This window comes from Chiloscyllium plagiosum, unplaced genomic scaffold, assembly GCF_037043375.1.
Source record: "Chiloscyllium plagiosum isolate Xiang-an unplaced genomic scaffold, Cpla_swu_hap1 HiC_scaffold_39, whole genome shotgun sequence".
NCBI classification, from domain to species: Eukaryota; Metazoa; Chordata; class Chondrichthyes; order Orectolobiformes; family Hemiscylliidae; genus Chiloscyllium; species Chiloscyllium plagiosum.
Window position 1 is genome coordinate 24,493,829 of NW_028270177.1, and position 16,669 is coordinate 24,510,497.

General features: G+C 41.5%; 1 protein-coding gene across 5 annotated transcripts in view; it reads left to right on the forward strand.

The window, feature by feature from the left end:
- The window catches only part of rab27a (RAB27A, member RAS oncogene family), a 131,116-nt gene that overhangs the window by 45,055 nt on the left and 69,392 nt on the right, over positions 1 to 16,669 (forward strand). Inside the window, exon 3 of one of the 5 annotated variants that reach the window (XM_043677504.2) lies at positions 12,378 to 12,575. The exons of the other annotated variants lie outside the window; for them this stretch is intronic. The gene's annotated coding sequence lies outside the window, so the exon portion shown is untranslated. The remainder of the gene's footprint in view (positions 1 to 12,377; positions 12,576 to 16,669) is intronic. 5 annotated transcript variants of the gene reach the window in all.

Sequence of the window (16,669 nt, forward strand, 5' to 3'; positions counted from 1 at the left end):
GATGCATGGGAACACCAAGTTCCCCTCCAAGCCACTCACCATCCTGATTTGGAACTATGTTGCTGTTCCTTCATTGTTGCTGGATCAAAATCATGAAATTCCCTCCCTAAGGGCATTGTGGGTAAACCTACAGCACGCGGATTGCAGTGGTTTACGAAGGCAGCTCACCACCAACTTCTCAAGGGCAACTGGGGACGGACATGAAATACTGGCCCAGCCAGCGATGCCCATGTCCTGTGAGTGAATAGGAGAAAAACACAAGTGATCGACTTAACAAAGAATTTCAACAAATTTTGCAATCAGTACATAAGTGTCAGCCCAATATCTTAATGAACCGACAGTCCAAACTTAAACACTCAAATGATAAAAAAAACTCAATGGTTCAATTTTATCTTTAAACAAATAGTTATTATGTAGTATAACCTGGGAGCTGGTTAGCTCAGTTGGCTGGGTGATTAGCTTATGGTTCAAAAAGCACTAACAGTATAAGTTCAATTCCCATTCCAGCTGAGGTAGACTTGGACCTGCCCCTGAGAGTGGAAGACAATGATAAATTATCATTGAGGGAAAAATACGAACAGCATGGGATAAAGTATCTTGGCTGAGATGTGTCACTCTCAGCTGCTGTGGGATGTGTGGACTTTAAAATAAATTGACAAAAACTTAGTGTTAGTTGGGTAAGGAAGATAAAGTTTGATGTTTATTTCAAAAAGCCTTTGAGTAATTTGAAAATTGAAGACGTTGACAAGTGCTTTTATAGTTTGCTGTTGTGCTGTTCTTACTTGCAGCAGTATTATGGCACACCCATGCACATTATTTAATATATACTTTTTTTAAAAAGCAAAGAACTGTTGGTGCTGGAAACCAGAAACAAAAACATAAATTGCTGGGAAAACTCAGCAAGTCTGGCAGCACCTGTGGAGAGAAAGCAGAGTTAACGTTTTGAGTCATTGAGGCGTACAGCATGGAGACAGACCCTTCGATTCCACTCGTCCGCACTGACCAGATTTCCCATTTTCTAGCATTTGGCCCATATCCCTCTAAACCCTTCCTATTCATATACCTATCCAGATGTCTTTGTAATGTCTCTGCTTCCACCGCTTCCTCTGGCAGCTTGTTCCATCCACAATGGAACAGAATGGAATAAAAACCACTTCAGTCATTATCCAGGAGTGCTCCAGTAACTCTTCTTCAGAACTGAATAGGTTTAATAGATTTACTTCTATTCTGAAATGACTAGAATTAGGTTTTTTTTCTGTTTTTTCACCAGTTTCTTCATTTCAACGTTTGCTTGTTGATGATTATTGTAAAAAGGAGCGTTTTGAGCACAGAATAACAAGGGGCAGGATACCTAGTCAGAAACAAAGACAGCAATTCCCCCTGAGTTGGGATGAAATAAATGGCTTTTCCTCCTCTCTTGTTTGTTTTTAATTCTCATTGGTCTTAATGAGTACACAAATGGACATGACATTTCAGATGAGAGAAAAACACTACAGGATTAAGATAGTCTGGTAGGAGGCAGTTAACATTTTTTTAGCTCATTATCCAGCTCACTACAAAAGTTAGAGACCTTTTGTTTGAGAGCAGAACAAGTTGAATTTGAATGTAGGAACGCTGCAAATTTATGCGATTCTGATATAATGAAATAGGATCGCAAATCATAAAACTGATTTCGTATAAAATTGGTTAGATTAAAATAATATTTAAAATCTTAGTTTGGGTTTGCAGCATATCAAATTGCAACAGCATAATGATACATTATCGAGTGCAATTCTGTGAAGTATTATGGAATTCTCCATGTGCTATCGCCAACATTTATCCCTATTTATCAGAGGTGCTGACAATAATTTTCAATTCCTCTTTGGCTGTAGGTGAGTTGCCAGAAAGCTGGTGGACAGTCAATGTGGTACTGTTATTCAAGAGAGAGCACAGGATGAATCAGGAAACTACAGGCCAGTTAGTTTAGCCTCAATAGTGGGCAAATCTATTGGAAGCAATTCTGAAGGACAGAATTAATCTGCATTTGGAGAGACAGGGATTAATAAAAAATACAGTCAGCATAATTTGTTAAAGGGAGGTCATGTCTGACCAACCTGATTGAATGTTTTGAAGAGATGACTTGATGTATAGATGAAGCAATAGATTTGGTGTAGTCTATTTCGATACATTCCTGCATGGAAGACTGACAGTGAGGGTAAGAGCCTGTGGGATCCAAGGAACCTTAGTAATTGACCCAGGTGGGGGAAGCAGTGGGTGATGGTCAAAGGGTATTTTTGTGGCTGGGGGCCTGTCCAGTGGGGTTCTGCAGGGATCAGTGTTGTGGCCCTAGCTGATTGTGTTATATATAAATGAACTAGACTTGAAAGTGTGAGGGTTGATGAGTAAGTTTGTGGACAATCTGAAAATTAGTTGGGGCGCTAAGTATTGAGAAGGATAGCTTTGAATTACAGGATGATACAGACGGCTGGTCAGATGGGCACATGTAATTCAATTCAGATAAGAGTGATATACTTGTGTAGGACAAATAAGGCATGGGATTACATGATAAACTCTAGGAAGCAGTGATGATCAAAGGATGCTTGGTCAGCATGTCCACTGATCCCTAGAAGTAAGAAGGGAGATAGGTAAAGTGATTAAGAAGGCATATGGGATACTCTCCTTTATTAGCTGAGACATAAGAACTTCAGAGCAGAGAAATTTTACTGGAGCTATATAAAACATTGGTGAGGTCACAGCTAGAGTATTGTGTGCAGTTCTGGAACTCAAATTAAGGAGGGATGTGACAGCACTGGAGAGGTGGGGGGGCGTGGGGTGGGGGGGGGGGGGGGGGGTGAGGGTACAAAGGAGATTTACCAGGATGTTGCCTGTGCTGGAGAGTTTTAATTATGAAGAGAGATTGGACAGACTCGGGTTGTTGTCCTTGGAGCAGAGGAGACTGAGGGGTGACATGATTGAGATGTATAAAATAATGAGGCATATAGATCAGATAGACAAGAAGGAGCCCGTTAGTGGAGCGATCAATGACAAATGGGGCATGGATTCATGATAAAGGGCAGGAAGTTTAGAGGGGATTGGAGGAAAAGCTTTTTCATCCACAGGATGGTAGGAATCTGAAACTCACTACCCATAAGGGCGGGAGAGGCAGAAACCCTCATAACGTAGAAGAATTTCGATATGCACTTGCAATGCCATGGATCGAAAGCTGGAAAATGGATTAGAATAACTAGGTGCAGACCCGATGGGCTGAATGGCTGTTTTCTGTGCTTTGGACTTCTATGAGTATAAAACAACATCCCTTTATCAATGATCATCTCCTTGGCGATCACACCTTGCTGTGTGCAAGTTGGCTGCAGTGTTTCCCTACATTGTAGCAATGACGGCACTTCAAAGTATTTAATTGTTTGTAAAATGTTTTGGGGTGTCCTGTAGTTTTTATGCAAGTTCCAGATAAAGCATTGAGTTTTATGCAAATGTCACATTTATACAATATTTACCCTGCAAGTATTCTATGATCAATGTGAACTCCTGTGTATTTATCTCTGAACTGGACGTGATATTTTCACTTATCCTGAACTGGCACATCTAATCAGAAACAAAATCCCAATTGATTGATTGATTGATTGTTGTCACATGTACTGAGGAATAGTGAAAAGTGTTTTGTGTGCTATACAAGTACATCATGGTCGCAGAACAGAGTGCAGAGCACAGTGATGCAGTCACAGAGAAGGTGCAAAGAGAGAGATCAGAATTAACATTTGAGAGATCTGTTCTAAAGTCTGATAACAACAGGGAAGAAGCTGTTCTTGAATCTGTTTGTACGTGTATTCATTTGAAGGTGCTCACAAGCCGTGAGCCCGGTGTTTGACTTTACTGTTGGATTGTTGTCTCTCTGGCTTGGATACTAACTGTTATAGATCAAAAGTCCTGGGTCACCTGGCATCTCCAAGTCAGTGGGTTTGTGAATTGGTGCTTCACAATAAGATTTACAAATGCCATCTTTTCCTGATTAAGTGCTACACTGCAATAGTTAATATTCGCCATTTAATACCGAGGGGCCCACAGTGACTGAAGTTCCATCCTTTTGAATGATAATCCTGCTGTACAGTAATGGAAATTCTACCTTTACTCCAAGCGAAGCTATAAAGCATGTGCAGAAGCAGTTATGTCATAGTAATATGGAACTGGAGTCTGGGTCTGTAGGACTCCAAATAAGATGTCCTTCCAAATCATCCTCTGTCTATTGTTTATGTTCAATAAAACTTGTCACTGTTCATCTCAGGAGTGTGCATTTTACGTTACTACCCTCTGTATGATGCTAGATGTTCAGGGAGTATTCTATGATATGGACCTTTTTCCATTGCAGTTCTTTGAAGTGATGTTAAATGGATGTGCATTGGATGGGAAAAGCAGAGGTGTTGGTGCAATCCTTGTCAGAAAAGGAGTATAATTTACTGCCACACCAGAACTAGAAAGATACCTTGGCTTCTTTTGTCAACTCCCATGAAGATATGGCCTATTCTGTTTTCCGGTGTTATACGTGATAATTGTCCGTCATGTATAGTGACCTGAGTTATTTTTTCATTTTGGGCTCAACTGAGAACTGTGGGGCCCAGTGTTTTCACTGAGGTCCTCATCAATAAAGAATGAACTGAAATTTTGAACTGCTGGTTCCATCAAGCCTGCCTGCTCATCAGGAAATGTGTTCTATTCCACACTCCACCATGGTTTAAGTATTCAAGATCAAACTAGTGTAACCAGCATCATCAGCTGTGTTTATCTTTTCAAGTACACATCCACTTCTTTTTCAGTTGAAATGCAATTTTATGGCTAATGGCTGTTTGTTTCAATTTGAAATTGTGAATGAAATTGCGCCAGTTCTCCCTCATGTACACCAATCAGCTGGTTAAACATTGCTATGTGCTATGCCAGAAGCTGTTCGATTTCTAGAAAGTCAATCAATGACAGGTTTACACGAAATAAAGTGTAACTACAGAATGAAGTATTGCAAAGATACATTTCCAAGCTCTACTGCCTTCTGTCTGCATAATGAACCCCCAATTAATGCCTTTCACTTGCACATAACTGTGCATCAAAGGTGTTTAGTTCACAGATGCAGTAATGCCATCTACCAGATCAGGAATCTTTCCTGTCTTTATTAGAAGCAGATTGCCTTCTCACCAGGAAATATCCAATACGACTCTCAGGTTTTATTCTTTCCACTGGGTATCCATTAATATTTCAGACATAAATGACAGTAGTAACTGCTGCTGATTAAGTAGTTCGAAACATTGAAAAATGTTGCTGACTTAGCCAGTTATTGTTACAATTTAAGTAGGTCTTATTTACTCTTCAATTCGTCCTCATTACAGTGAAGTATATTTAAAATGTAAAATTAAAATTGCAGTACATCACAGCCAAAACTCATTGGCCATGTTGCCAACTTTAAGGCAGTGTAACAAACAGGAACAGGAACATCTTTATACCTACATTTTTCTTATCAAGACACAGAGAGTTCAGGATGTTGGTAGGACGCTGAAAGGAGTCGAAGAGTGTGGTGCTGGAAAGGCACAGCCGGTCAGGCAGCATCTGAGGAGCAGGAGAGTCAATGTTTTGAGCAAGAGCTCTGCACCAGGCAGATAAAGAAACATCGACTCTCCCGCTCCTCGGATGCTGCCTGACCAGCTGTGACTTTCCAACACTACACTCTTCGACTCTGACTCTCCAGCATCTTCGGTCCTAACTTTCTCCTAGGGGCCTTAAAGGTGTCTGTTGGAGTGTCAAGCAGTCAAGTGGGGAGTTAGGAAAGAAAAGCTTTCCATTTTAACTTTAACTTCTGAAGAGTAGGTGAAGTACTTCGAGAAATGTTGCTATTGGGCGTGTGGCAACCAATTTTTACACAATGAGATCCACAAACAGCAATTTGTAAAGGGACCATACAGTCACAGAGTCATAGAGATGTACAACACAGAAACAGATCCTTTGGTCCAACTTGTCCATGCCGACCAGATATCCTGACTTAATCTAGTCCCACCTGCCAGCACCTGGCCCATATCCCTCTAAACCCTTCCTACTTATATACCCATCCAAATGCCTTTTAAATGTTGCAATTGTGCCAGCCTCCTCTGGCAGCTTATTCCATACACGTACCACACTCTGTGTGAAAAAGTTGCCCCTTAGGTCCCTTTTATATCTTTCCCTTCTCACCTTAATCCTATGCTCTCTAGTTCTGGAATCCCTCACCCCAGGGAAAAGACCTTGTCTATTCACCCTATCCATGCCCCTCATGATTTTATAAACCTCTATAAGGTCACCCCTCAGCTGCCGACGCTCCAGGGAAAACAGCCCTAGCTGATTCAACCTCTCCCTATAGCTCAAATCCTCCAACCCTGGCAACATCCTTGTAAATCTTTTCTAAATCCTTTCAAGTTTCACAACATTCTTCCGATAGGAAGGAGACCAGAATTGCATGCAATATTCCAACAGTGGCCTAATGTCCCGTACAGCCGCAACATGACCTCCTGACTCCTGTACTCATTGCTCTTACCAATAAAGGAAAGCATACCAAATGCCTTCTTCACTATCCTATCTACCTGCGACTCCACTTTCAAGGAGCTATGAACCTCCACGCCAAGATCTCTTTGTTCCGCAACACTCCCTAGGACCTTACCATTAAGTGTGTAAGTCCTGCTCTGATCTGCTTTTCCAAAATGCAGCACCTCGCAGTTATCTAAATTAAACCCCATCTGCCACTCCTCAGCCCATTGGCCCATCTGATCAACATCCCATTGTACTGAGGTAACCTTCTTTGCTGTCCACTACACCTCCAATTTTGGAGTCATCTGCGAACTTACTAACTGTACCTCTTATGCTCACATGCAAATCATTGATATAAATGGTGAAAAAGCAATCCTTGTGGCACTCCACTGGTCACAGGCCTCCAGTCTGAAAAGCAACCCTCCACCTCAACCTCTGTCTTCGACCTTCGAGCCAGTTCCACAACCAAATGGCTAGTTCTCCCTGTATTCTTGCTAATCAGTCTCCCTTGAGGAACCTTGGCGAATGTCTCACTGAAATCCACATAAATTACATCTAACGATCTGTCCTCATCAATCCTCTTTGTTACTTCTTCAAAAAACTCAATCAAGTTAGTGAAGCATGATTTCCCACGCACAAAGCCATGTTGGCTATACCTAATCAATCCTTGCCTTTCCAAATGTATGTAAATACTTTCCCTCAGGATTCCCTCCAACAACTTGCCCACTACCGATGTCAGGCTTACCGGTCTATACTTCCCTAGCTTTTCCTTACCACCTTTCTGAAATAGCGGCACCAAGTTAGCCAACCTCTAGTCTTCCGGCACTACATCTGTGACTATCGATGATACAAATATCTCAGCAAGATGTCCAGCAATCATTTCCCTAGCTTCCCACAGAGTTCGAGGGTACATCTGATCATGTCCTGGGGTTTTATCCACTTTTATGCATTTCAAGACATACAACACCTCTTCATCTGTAATATGGACATTTTTAAAGATGTCACCATCTATTTCCCAACATTCTATATCTTCTGTGTCCACTGTAAACTCTGATGCAAAATACTTGTTTAGTATCTCTCCCATTTCCTGCAGCTCCACGCATAGGCTGCCTTGCTGATCTTTGAGGTATCCTATTCTCTCCCCAGTTACCCTTTTGTCCTTAACATATTTGTAAAATCCCTTTGGTTTCTCCTTAACTCTATTTGCCAAAGCTATCTCATGTCCCCTTTTTGCCCTCCTGATTTCCCTCTTAAATACACTCCTACTGCCTGTATATTCTTCTAAGGATTCACTCGATCTATCCTGTCAATACCTGACATATGCTTCCTTTTTCCCTACATCCTCCCAGTCTTTAACTTTAACAGGAATATACTGTCTCTGGACTCTTGTTATTTCATTTCTGAAGGCTTGTCATTTTCCAGCTGTCCCTTCACCTGCGAACATTTCCCCCCAATCAGCTTCTGAAAGTTCTTGCCTAATACAGTCAAAATTGGCCTTCCTCCAATTTAGAACTTCAACTTTTAGATCTGGTCTATCCTTATCCATCACTATTTTAAAACTAATTGAATTATGGTCACTGGTCCCAAAGTGCTCCCCACTGACACCTCAGTCCCTGCCCTGCCTTATTTCCAAAGAGTAGGTCAAGGTTAGCACCTTCTTTAGTAGGAACATCCACATAATGAATTGGAAAATTTTCTTGTACAGATTTAAATCCCTCTCCATCTGAGCACTTAACACTATGGCAGTCCCAGTCTATGTTGGAAAGTTAAAATCCCCTACCGTAACCATCCTATTATTCTTACAGATAACTGAAATCTCCTTACAAATTTGTTTTTCAATTTCCCGCACCACTGTTAGGGTGTCTACAATACAATCCCACTAAGATGATCGTCCCTTTCTTATTTCTGAGTTCCACCCAAATAACTTCCTTGTATGTATTCCCAGGAATATCCTCCCTCAGCACAGCTATCCCTTATCAAAAATGCCACTCCCCCTCCTCTCTTGCCTCCCTTTCTATCCTTCCTGTAGCATTTGTATCCTGGAACATTAAGCTGTCAGTCCTGCCCATCCCTGAGCCATGTTTCTGTAATTGCTATGATATCCCAGTCCCATGTTCCTAACCAGGCCCTGAGTTCATCTGCCTTCCCTGTTAGGCCTCTTGCATTGAAGTAAATGCAGTTTAATTTATCAGTCCTATCTTGTTCTCTGCTTTGTTCCTGCCTGCCCTGACTGTTTGACTCATTTCTTTTTCCAACTGTACTAGTCTCAGATTGATCTCTTTCCTCACTATTTCCCTGAGTCCTCCACCTTACTAGTTTAAATCCTTCTGAGCAGCTCTAGCAAATCTCCCTGCCAGTATATTAGTCCCTTTCCAATTCAGGTGCAATCTGTCCTTCTTGCACAGGTCACATCTACCCCACAAGAGATTCCAATGATCCAAAAATGTGAATCCTTCTCCCATACACCAGCTCCTCAGCCACACATGCATCTGCTCTATCCTCCTATTGCTACCCTTACCGACTCGTAGCATTGGGAGTAATCCAGATATTACTACCATTGCGGACCTCCTTTTTAAATTCCGGCCTAATTTTCTGCATCGTCCCTTCAGAATCTCATCTTTTTCCTTTCCTCTATCATTAGTTCCAATGTGTACAATGACCTCCTGCGGTCCTTCTTCTCTTTGAGAACATTCTGCACCCTCCTTGAGATATCCTTGATCCTGGCACCAGGGAGGCAACGCATCATTCTGAGTTTTCTCTGCTGACTGCAGAAACATCTGTCAGTGCCTCTGACTACAGAGTCCCCTAACACAATCTATTGCTTAGAACCCGACGTACCCCTCTATTCATTAGAACCAGTCTCTACACCAGAAACTTGGCTGTTCGTGCTACATTCCCCTCAGTGTCCAACATCTCCAACATTTTCCAAAACAGCATACTTGTTTGAGACGGGGATAGCCACAGAAGAGGAGAAAGTGAGAACTGCAGATAAGGAATAAGATCAGAGTCAAAAAATATGGCGCTGGAAAAGCACAGCCAGTCAGGCAGTACCTGAAGAGCAGGAGAGTCCACGCCTGCAGCACAAACTCTGCTGAAGAGCCGATGCTCCAAACTTCGACCGTAATGCTCCTCGGTCGCTGCCCGATCAGCTGTGCACCCTCAGCACCACACTCCCTGACTCTGATAGCCACAGGAGACTCCTGCACTACCTGTCTACCCCTTCTACCTTTCCTGGAGTTAAATTGACTGTACCTGCGTCTTTTCTCCCTTCCTATAACTGCCATCACTCACACCCCCTAGCTCGTGTAAATTCCTTATTGCCCCTAACTGTTGCTCCAACCAATCCGTGTGATCTGATGGGATTCGCAACTGACTTCTTGCAGACATAACCGTCAGTAACATGGAAACTCTCGTAAACTCCCACATCTCTAAGGAAGAGCATATCACTATACTAAAGACCATCTTTGCTCCTACAGATCCAGAAAATAGCACCGTCTTTTTGCCCTTTTGATAATGGTTTTCTTTTGTCTTTCATGTTAAAATTGGTATCACATTTGTTGTCAAGTGGCAAAATGCACTGAAATCTGACAGGGAGTGTGTTTTACTCCTGGAAATGATGGAACAACTTGACAATTGCATCGTGTTAGAGGAAAATGGGGCTTAGGGAACGTTCTGTCTTGATTGTGTTCCTTGCTCTACACTCTTTGAAGATTAAGGACATTCTACTGGCATCAACTCCCTTCAGTTTTCCCCTAAAGGTTCCACACCTTCAAGTGATTATAGGCCCAAACTATTCATTCATTCCTCAGAATAGCTGCCAGTGTGTGTCATTGTCAGTTTTATTCTGATTACCTCAATGACTAAAGGGATTGATGTACTGTGACCTGTGCCTTTTGCTTCCTGCAGACTGCATGAATTTAACTCTCTGTCTGTTCGGCTCTTCAAATTGTGTCAACAGCTTTCTGCCACCATTTCAGTTCCTGTAATTTTGCTTTGCACTTAATTATTTTGGATATTATATATTCTGTGCATTTCAGTTTCTAGCAGGAATTTTTTTTCATTATACACTTGGTGGATTTTCTCTGAACGTTATTTGTTGAAAAGTCATTTATATTCACTCTGAACTGGTCACTGTTATTTAAGGATATTTTGAACACTACTTTTGTGAATTTTAATTGTGACAATCTCTTTTGTTCTGTTCATAACAATCTCTTGTGTGTAGATGTGTTATTTGTCTCAACACTGCGATTCCCTGATTACACTGTGAATGATATTGTGTTGTTCAGAATTTCAGGTTGATTAGGGGTTAGTTTACCTCTTGTTAGCAGCTGTGTAAAGCAGGAGTGCAGTTATCGATTTGCCCATATGAACTTTCATGAGGTGAATGATTATTACTCTCTCAATCTGTAGGACCAGATGGAAGATTGTTTATTACCTGGAAATAAGGAACTGTCCAGTTCAAAGAATGCAAGTGGTCCCCTGGGGACAAATGAGTGTTTCACAAATTACTTTGAAAGTGCCCCCAATTTGTGCACCATAACTCTCCCACAAGTATGAAGTAAGTGATATATTGAGTGGTGGATGTGTGGTTTAGAGGAGAGCTGAATGGTAAATATCTGCTCTTTAAAAATATCATGGCATGCTTCACATCTGCTTGACCTGCAGCAACAGTGTTGGGCTTAAACACTTCAGCTGCTACGTACCACTCCTCTGCAAGTCAGACCCCTTGGTTCCTGCATGTACTGAAGTCAGACCTGAACACTCAACTTCCTGTCTTGTGACAATATTGAGCTTAAGTGATTCTTTAACATTGTGTGTTTGTACCACTGATATGATAACCCCTTGCTGCAGTGTTTTGTTCCCTGCATACTTAAAAGTTTTGTTTTGTGTTTGCAAATGTTTCCTATCATTGGGAGCTGGCAGCAAAATGTGTTTAAGAAGGCAATCAACTCAGCGCAGTCTGTTCTTATTGAATGGGGAAGCCAAAAGGCCTACTACTTCTCATGCTCCAGCTGTTTTCAAATGCACTTTGAAAATGGTCTTTGTGATTTCCTGTGTCCATTTGAAGCAATGATCAATCTAACTGGTTTTCTCTCCATACTCCTAAGACTTTTTAAGGATTATAATTTATAGATTTTAAGGAAAGGGCTACGTTCTGAGATTTGTAGTCAGCTAGTTTGTTGAGGACTTTCACCCTGAGGTTCTTGTAAATTCAGGACTCAGGATTCCAAAAATGGTGTTTGAGGGAGGTGTCAAAGGCAACTGAAACATATAACTCACATGAAACACTTCATGAGAACAGGATGACCTTATGACCTGAGGGGTTAACTGTTTCTCTCTTCATGGATGTTGCCTGATGCACTGAATATTTCCAGCACTTTCTGTCTTGTCAGATTTCCATCATTTACAGTATTTTGTACTCCGATAATAACACATTTTCCCCATTTTCTTTCTTTCCCTCTTTTTTCTGTCTTTTCTCTCTCTTTCTCTCTGTCTTTCTCTTTCTTTCTCCTGCTTTCTCTCACTCTCTTGTTCCATACTTTTGGTTTGGCCAAATTAAGACCTTGCTCCACAAACACCAGGGGTGTCTACGTCGTTGTTCACTGAGATCCACATTCCACAACGTTCAATGATTTGGTTAATATGCGGAGACGTGGTTTCAGAGTTTAATTGGATATTTTTTGCAGAAGAAAAAGGCCCTGGTCAGTCTTCAGGAACACATGATAAGCAGCTGATGCCGATTAGGAGAGGCTGCAGTCTTTGTAGTTGCTTACAGCTTCTTGTGTCAATTGGATTTGCTGTGTAAGTTTATGTCTCTTTCTCTCTCCTCTTTCTGTTTATAGATTCGGTAGGTTTTGTGCAGTGGTGAAGGCCCAGGTTAGATGGCTGGTGCATTCTGATTTTTCACGAGACACTATATCCATTTTTATCCTGCACCCTGGAAGACGTTCTGTGGCCAGGCTGTTTGTCTCCTAGAGAAATTGGATACGGAAAATTTGGACATTTGATTGAATCTATTTCCCTTTCTGCTCTGTGCTGAGGTATGGGCAGTTTTAACAGGAGATCAATGTTTCAATTGGTTTTATTTTGTATCTTGTGGACATGAAAACTTCAGCAATTTTGATCCACTGATTTTTAGAATCGTTGAGTCAATTTCGGGTACACTGGTTCTGATTTAATTAAGTGCCATGGATTTTTATCAAAAAGATTGTTTTATAAAGTCATTTGTAGTGTGCAGTGGTAAGTGAATAAGGAGCTGGTTCACTGAATTCAAGTGCGATCATTCAAGTATGAATGAAATCATCTGAATTCAGAATAATATGTATCCTGAAAAAAGACTATTTCTCTAACTTTTTTTTCTGAACCAAATGAATTCCTTCATACTGTATAATGCTAGCGTTCTGATGTGTTGTGCCACTTAAGAATTTTTCTGTGACAGAGCTGATTTAAAATTAATTTTGTAGGATCTAGTCCCAGTTATTTGATAAAGCTGTTGTATATTTAAAGCCTAATATTACAGTGGTATAGTGGTGAAAGCCTACTCATCCTTCTTCCTTACTCTCCTACAATCTGCCCCTCTTTAACTGCCTGCCTGTCAACCCTGGTCATTTGATGGAGGAAGCAAGTCCCTGTGACCTGTTTTTCTCCCAAGGGTGAATTAATTTACACCCTTCATGCTTGATTCTGACTCAGACATATTGACAGTTGCGTCAGTGCTCAGAATAGATCAGATCCACACCACCTCCACATTTTTTTTTCAAAACAGCTATATAAACATTTTTTTTCTGAATAGTTCATTTTCTTTTTGAAAGTTGTGATTGCATCTTGATAAGATTCTTAACATTCATGCGTTAGGAATTTTTTTGACTTGAATGTTTTCTCTTCAGCTGACTAGCTCGCGACAAATTAATCTAGAAAGTGTGACCTACCATAGAGCTTTAATGATGGTTTGCTTTGGCCCCTTCCCTGCCAGTGATAGAATCCACTGCTGATTTCCAGCAGTACAAAAGGATGGTTTGAGCGATTATGCCACATCATCCAGTTCGTTATACAAAATGCAACTGAAGCTAAAGAGACAATTGATGCAGTAAGAACCCCTTTTGAAGTTGGTGAATGTTACTGAAGTCAGTGTAACTAACTAGGCCATGAAGGCAAACAGCTAGACTGATGGCTGGGAGAGTGTATCCATGTGGTTTTGTGTGTGTAAAAATTCAATGGCATCCATCAATAGGGTTAACATCCGAACATTATGTAGCAACTATGTTCTAAGTGCCATGGAATATATTGACAGAGCAAAGTGTTTTTTTCAAATAACATGTTTTTTTTATGATATCTTTTTGAAAACTCATAAAAACTCATTGAAGGAGCGAAGAAAAAGTCTGCTAAAAATTCCAGACCCATGTGGTACAGACTTTTGAGGAGTGGTCTCGGGTTACAGGGGGAACTCTGATCAGGAACCTTTGCAGCAGCTCTTATGGAATCTGTATTGCTTTGGGAACTGACATCAAGTCTGTACCAAAGCTTCAAAAAGCCTAATATTGGCCTCAAGCAAAAGCAGTCTGCTTCCCAGAAGAATCCATTTGCTTTTCTCGTGACCGTATTGGCTTCCTTTTGGAGCATTCTTGAACAAAATACTTGCCTGTATAATTTTAACAGCTTGCACCACACTAAGTGTTTGCCTGTTTGCCAATGACTGCAGCGTCATATGGACCCCTCATTAGTGCACTATTGAAGCACTCCGAACACCCCTCTCGCATTGTCCTGTCTTGTAACAGTCCTGCGAGGGACTACTGTCCAGGGAATGTACAAAGCTGAAGGCTGTGGAGCAACAATGCAGGTTCTCTTATTTCCATATTGCTTCTGTTGGAAATACAGGAATCTCGATTATGTTATTAGAATGTCTCTATATGTAGATGCTTCCGTGAACCGGTGTTCTGCAATTCAACAGGATTGGGAAATGCTGTACTCAAACGGCTGCATGTGTCCACGTGGAGTCTTTTAGTCTTAATTGGAGAGTAGTTACAGCCAAATCACCTGACTCGATTGCCCCAACTGAAGGGCAAAGAACAATGTTCTTTCCCATTACACTGTAGTCTCTTGTAACAGAATGGTGCCAGCATGTTTCCTAAAGTAAGGATTTGAAAATTAGCTGCTCAGCTGTGTGGACTTTCTGATTCCCCTCACTGTAACCTCAGCAGATTTTTTCTTCTGGGGTAAAATTGGATGACTGATCCTGTATCTGAATTGCATAATGTGGAGCCCTATCTCCTTCCGTTCCTAATATGTCTGGATCACTGACAGTCGCTTTCTGTGCAAGTAAATAGAATTCATTTGTTGCCAAGTGAGGATTGCTGTAGACAGATGACTATCTAGATATGGCTTAACTAGTTTTTAGTTTTAGATTTAGACTTTAATGTCACGTGTGTTCAAATACAGAAATACATTGAAAAGTGTATAATGTCGCCACACACAGGTTCTAAGAGTTTCTGATTCCTGTCACCCTCTGGATGAAAAAGATTCTCATTGACTCCCCTCTCAATCTTCTACCTCACAATCTTCTATCTCTCATTTTAAACCTATGCTCATTGATTAATGACTCTTCCAATTTTGGAAGAAAGTGCCTTCTTATCCACTCAAACTATGCCCCTCATAACCTTATACACCTCTAACAGGACCCCCCCCCCACCCGCTGCAAGGAAAGCAGCCCCTGATTTTTCAATCTTTCCTCATAACTAAGAGGCACCATCAAGGCAGCATTCGGGAAAATCTCCTCCGTGCAATCATATCCTACCTATAATGCGGTGACCAGAACTGCATGCAGTACCCCAGTTGTAGCCCAAACAATGTCTTATACAGTCCCAGCATATCCACCTTGTTCTTGTATTCTATGACTCTGCAGGTATCCCATATGCCTTCCCAACTACTTTTCTACCTGCCCTGCTACCTTCAGGGATCTGTGGATTTGCACATCGAGGTCTTTAGTACTTTCCCTTGCCCTTCTATTTATAGTGTAGTCTCTTGTCTTCTTAGCCCACCCCAATGCATTAGCTCACACCTTTCCAGGTTGAATTCCATTTGCCATTACTCTGTCCAGCTGATCAGTCCATTAACATCCTCCTACAGTTTGTGGATATCCTCCTCACTGTTTATTACTATGGGTGGCATGGCCAAGTTGGACTGAAGGGTCTCATTCCCTGGCCGATCACTATGACTCTACCACCCTACGCATTTTCAAATCATCTGCAAGCCTTTTGGTTGTACCCTTACATTTAATTCCAAATCATTGATGTACGCCACAAACAGCAAGGACCCCTGTACAGAGTCCTGTGGAAACCTGCTGGAAGCAGACATCCAGTTACAAAAATATCCCTCTTCAATCACTCTCTGCTTTTTGCCTCTTTGGATCAGTTTTGGATTCAATGTTTCACTTTGCCTTGAATCCCATGGGCTTCTTGATCAGTCTGATAAAGGATCTTATCAAAAGTCGTGCTAAATTCCATGTTGATCACATCAAATGCCTTACCCCCCATCAATGCTCCAGGTTACCTCCTCAAAAAAAATCTGTCAAATTTGTCAAACACCACCTTCCTTTGACAAGTCTGTGCTGACTATTCCTGATATATCTCTGTCTCTCGAAATGCAAATATATACCATCCCTCAATATTCTTTCTAATGGCCTACCCATCACTGAGGTTAGACTGATTGGCCTGTAATTTCATGGTTTCTGCACTCCTTTCTTTTTTAATAATGGGTCAACGTTGGAAGTCCTCTATTCCATTCCTCCAGCACTTCACCTGTTCACAGAGAACGTTTCAATATTATTGCCAGGGCCCCTTATGTCTCCACTTCTGCCTCCCTCAACAACCTGAGATATATCTCATCTGGGCTTGCAGATCTAACCCTTTTTAAGTCTGCTTCTAAAATCACCAGTACCTTCTCTCTCTCTTAATGTTTTCTAATATTTGGGTGGCACGGTGGCACAGTGGTTAGCACTGCTGCCTCACAGCCCCAGAGACCTGGTTTCAATTCCCGACTCAGGCGACTGACTGTGTGGAGTTTGCACATTCTCCCCGTGTCTGCCTGGGTTTCCTCCATATGCTCCGGTTTCCTCCCACAGTCCAAAAATGTGCAGGTT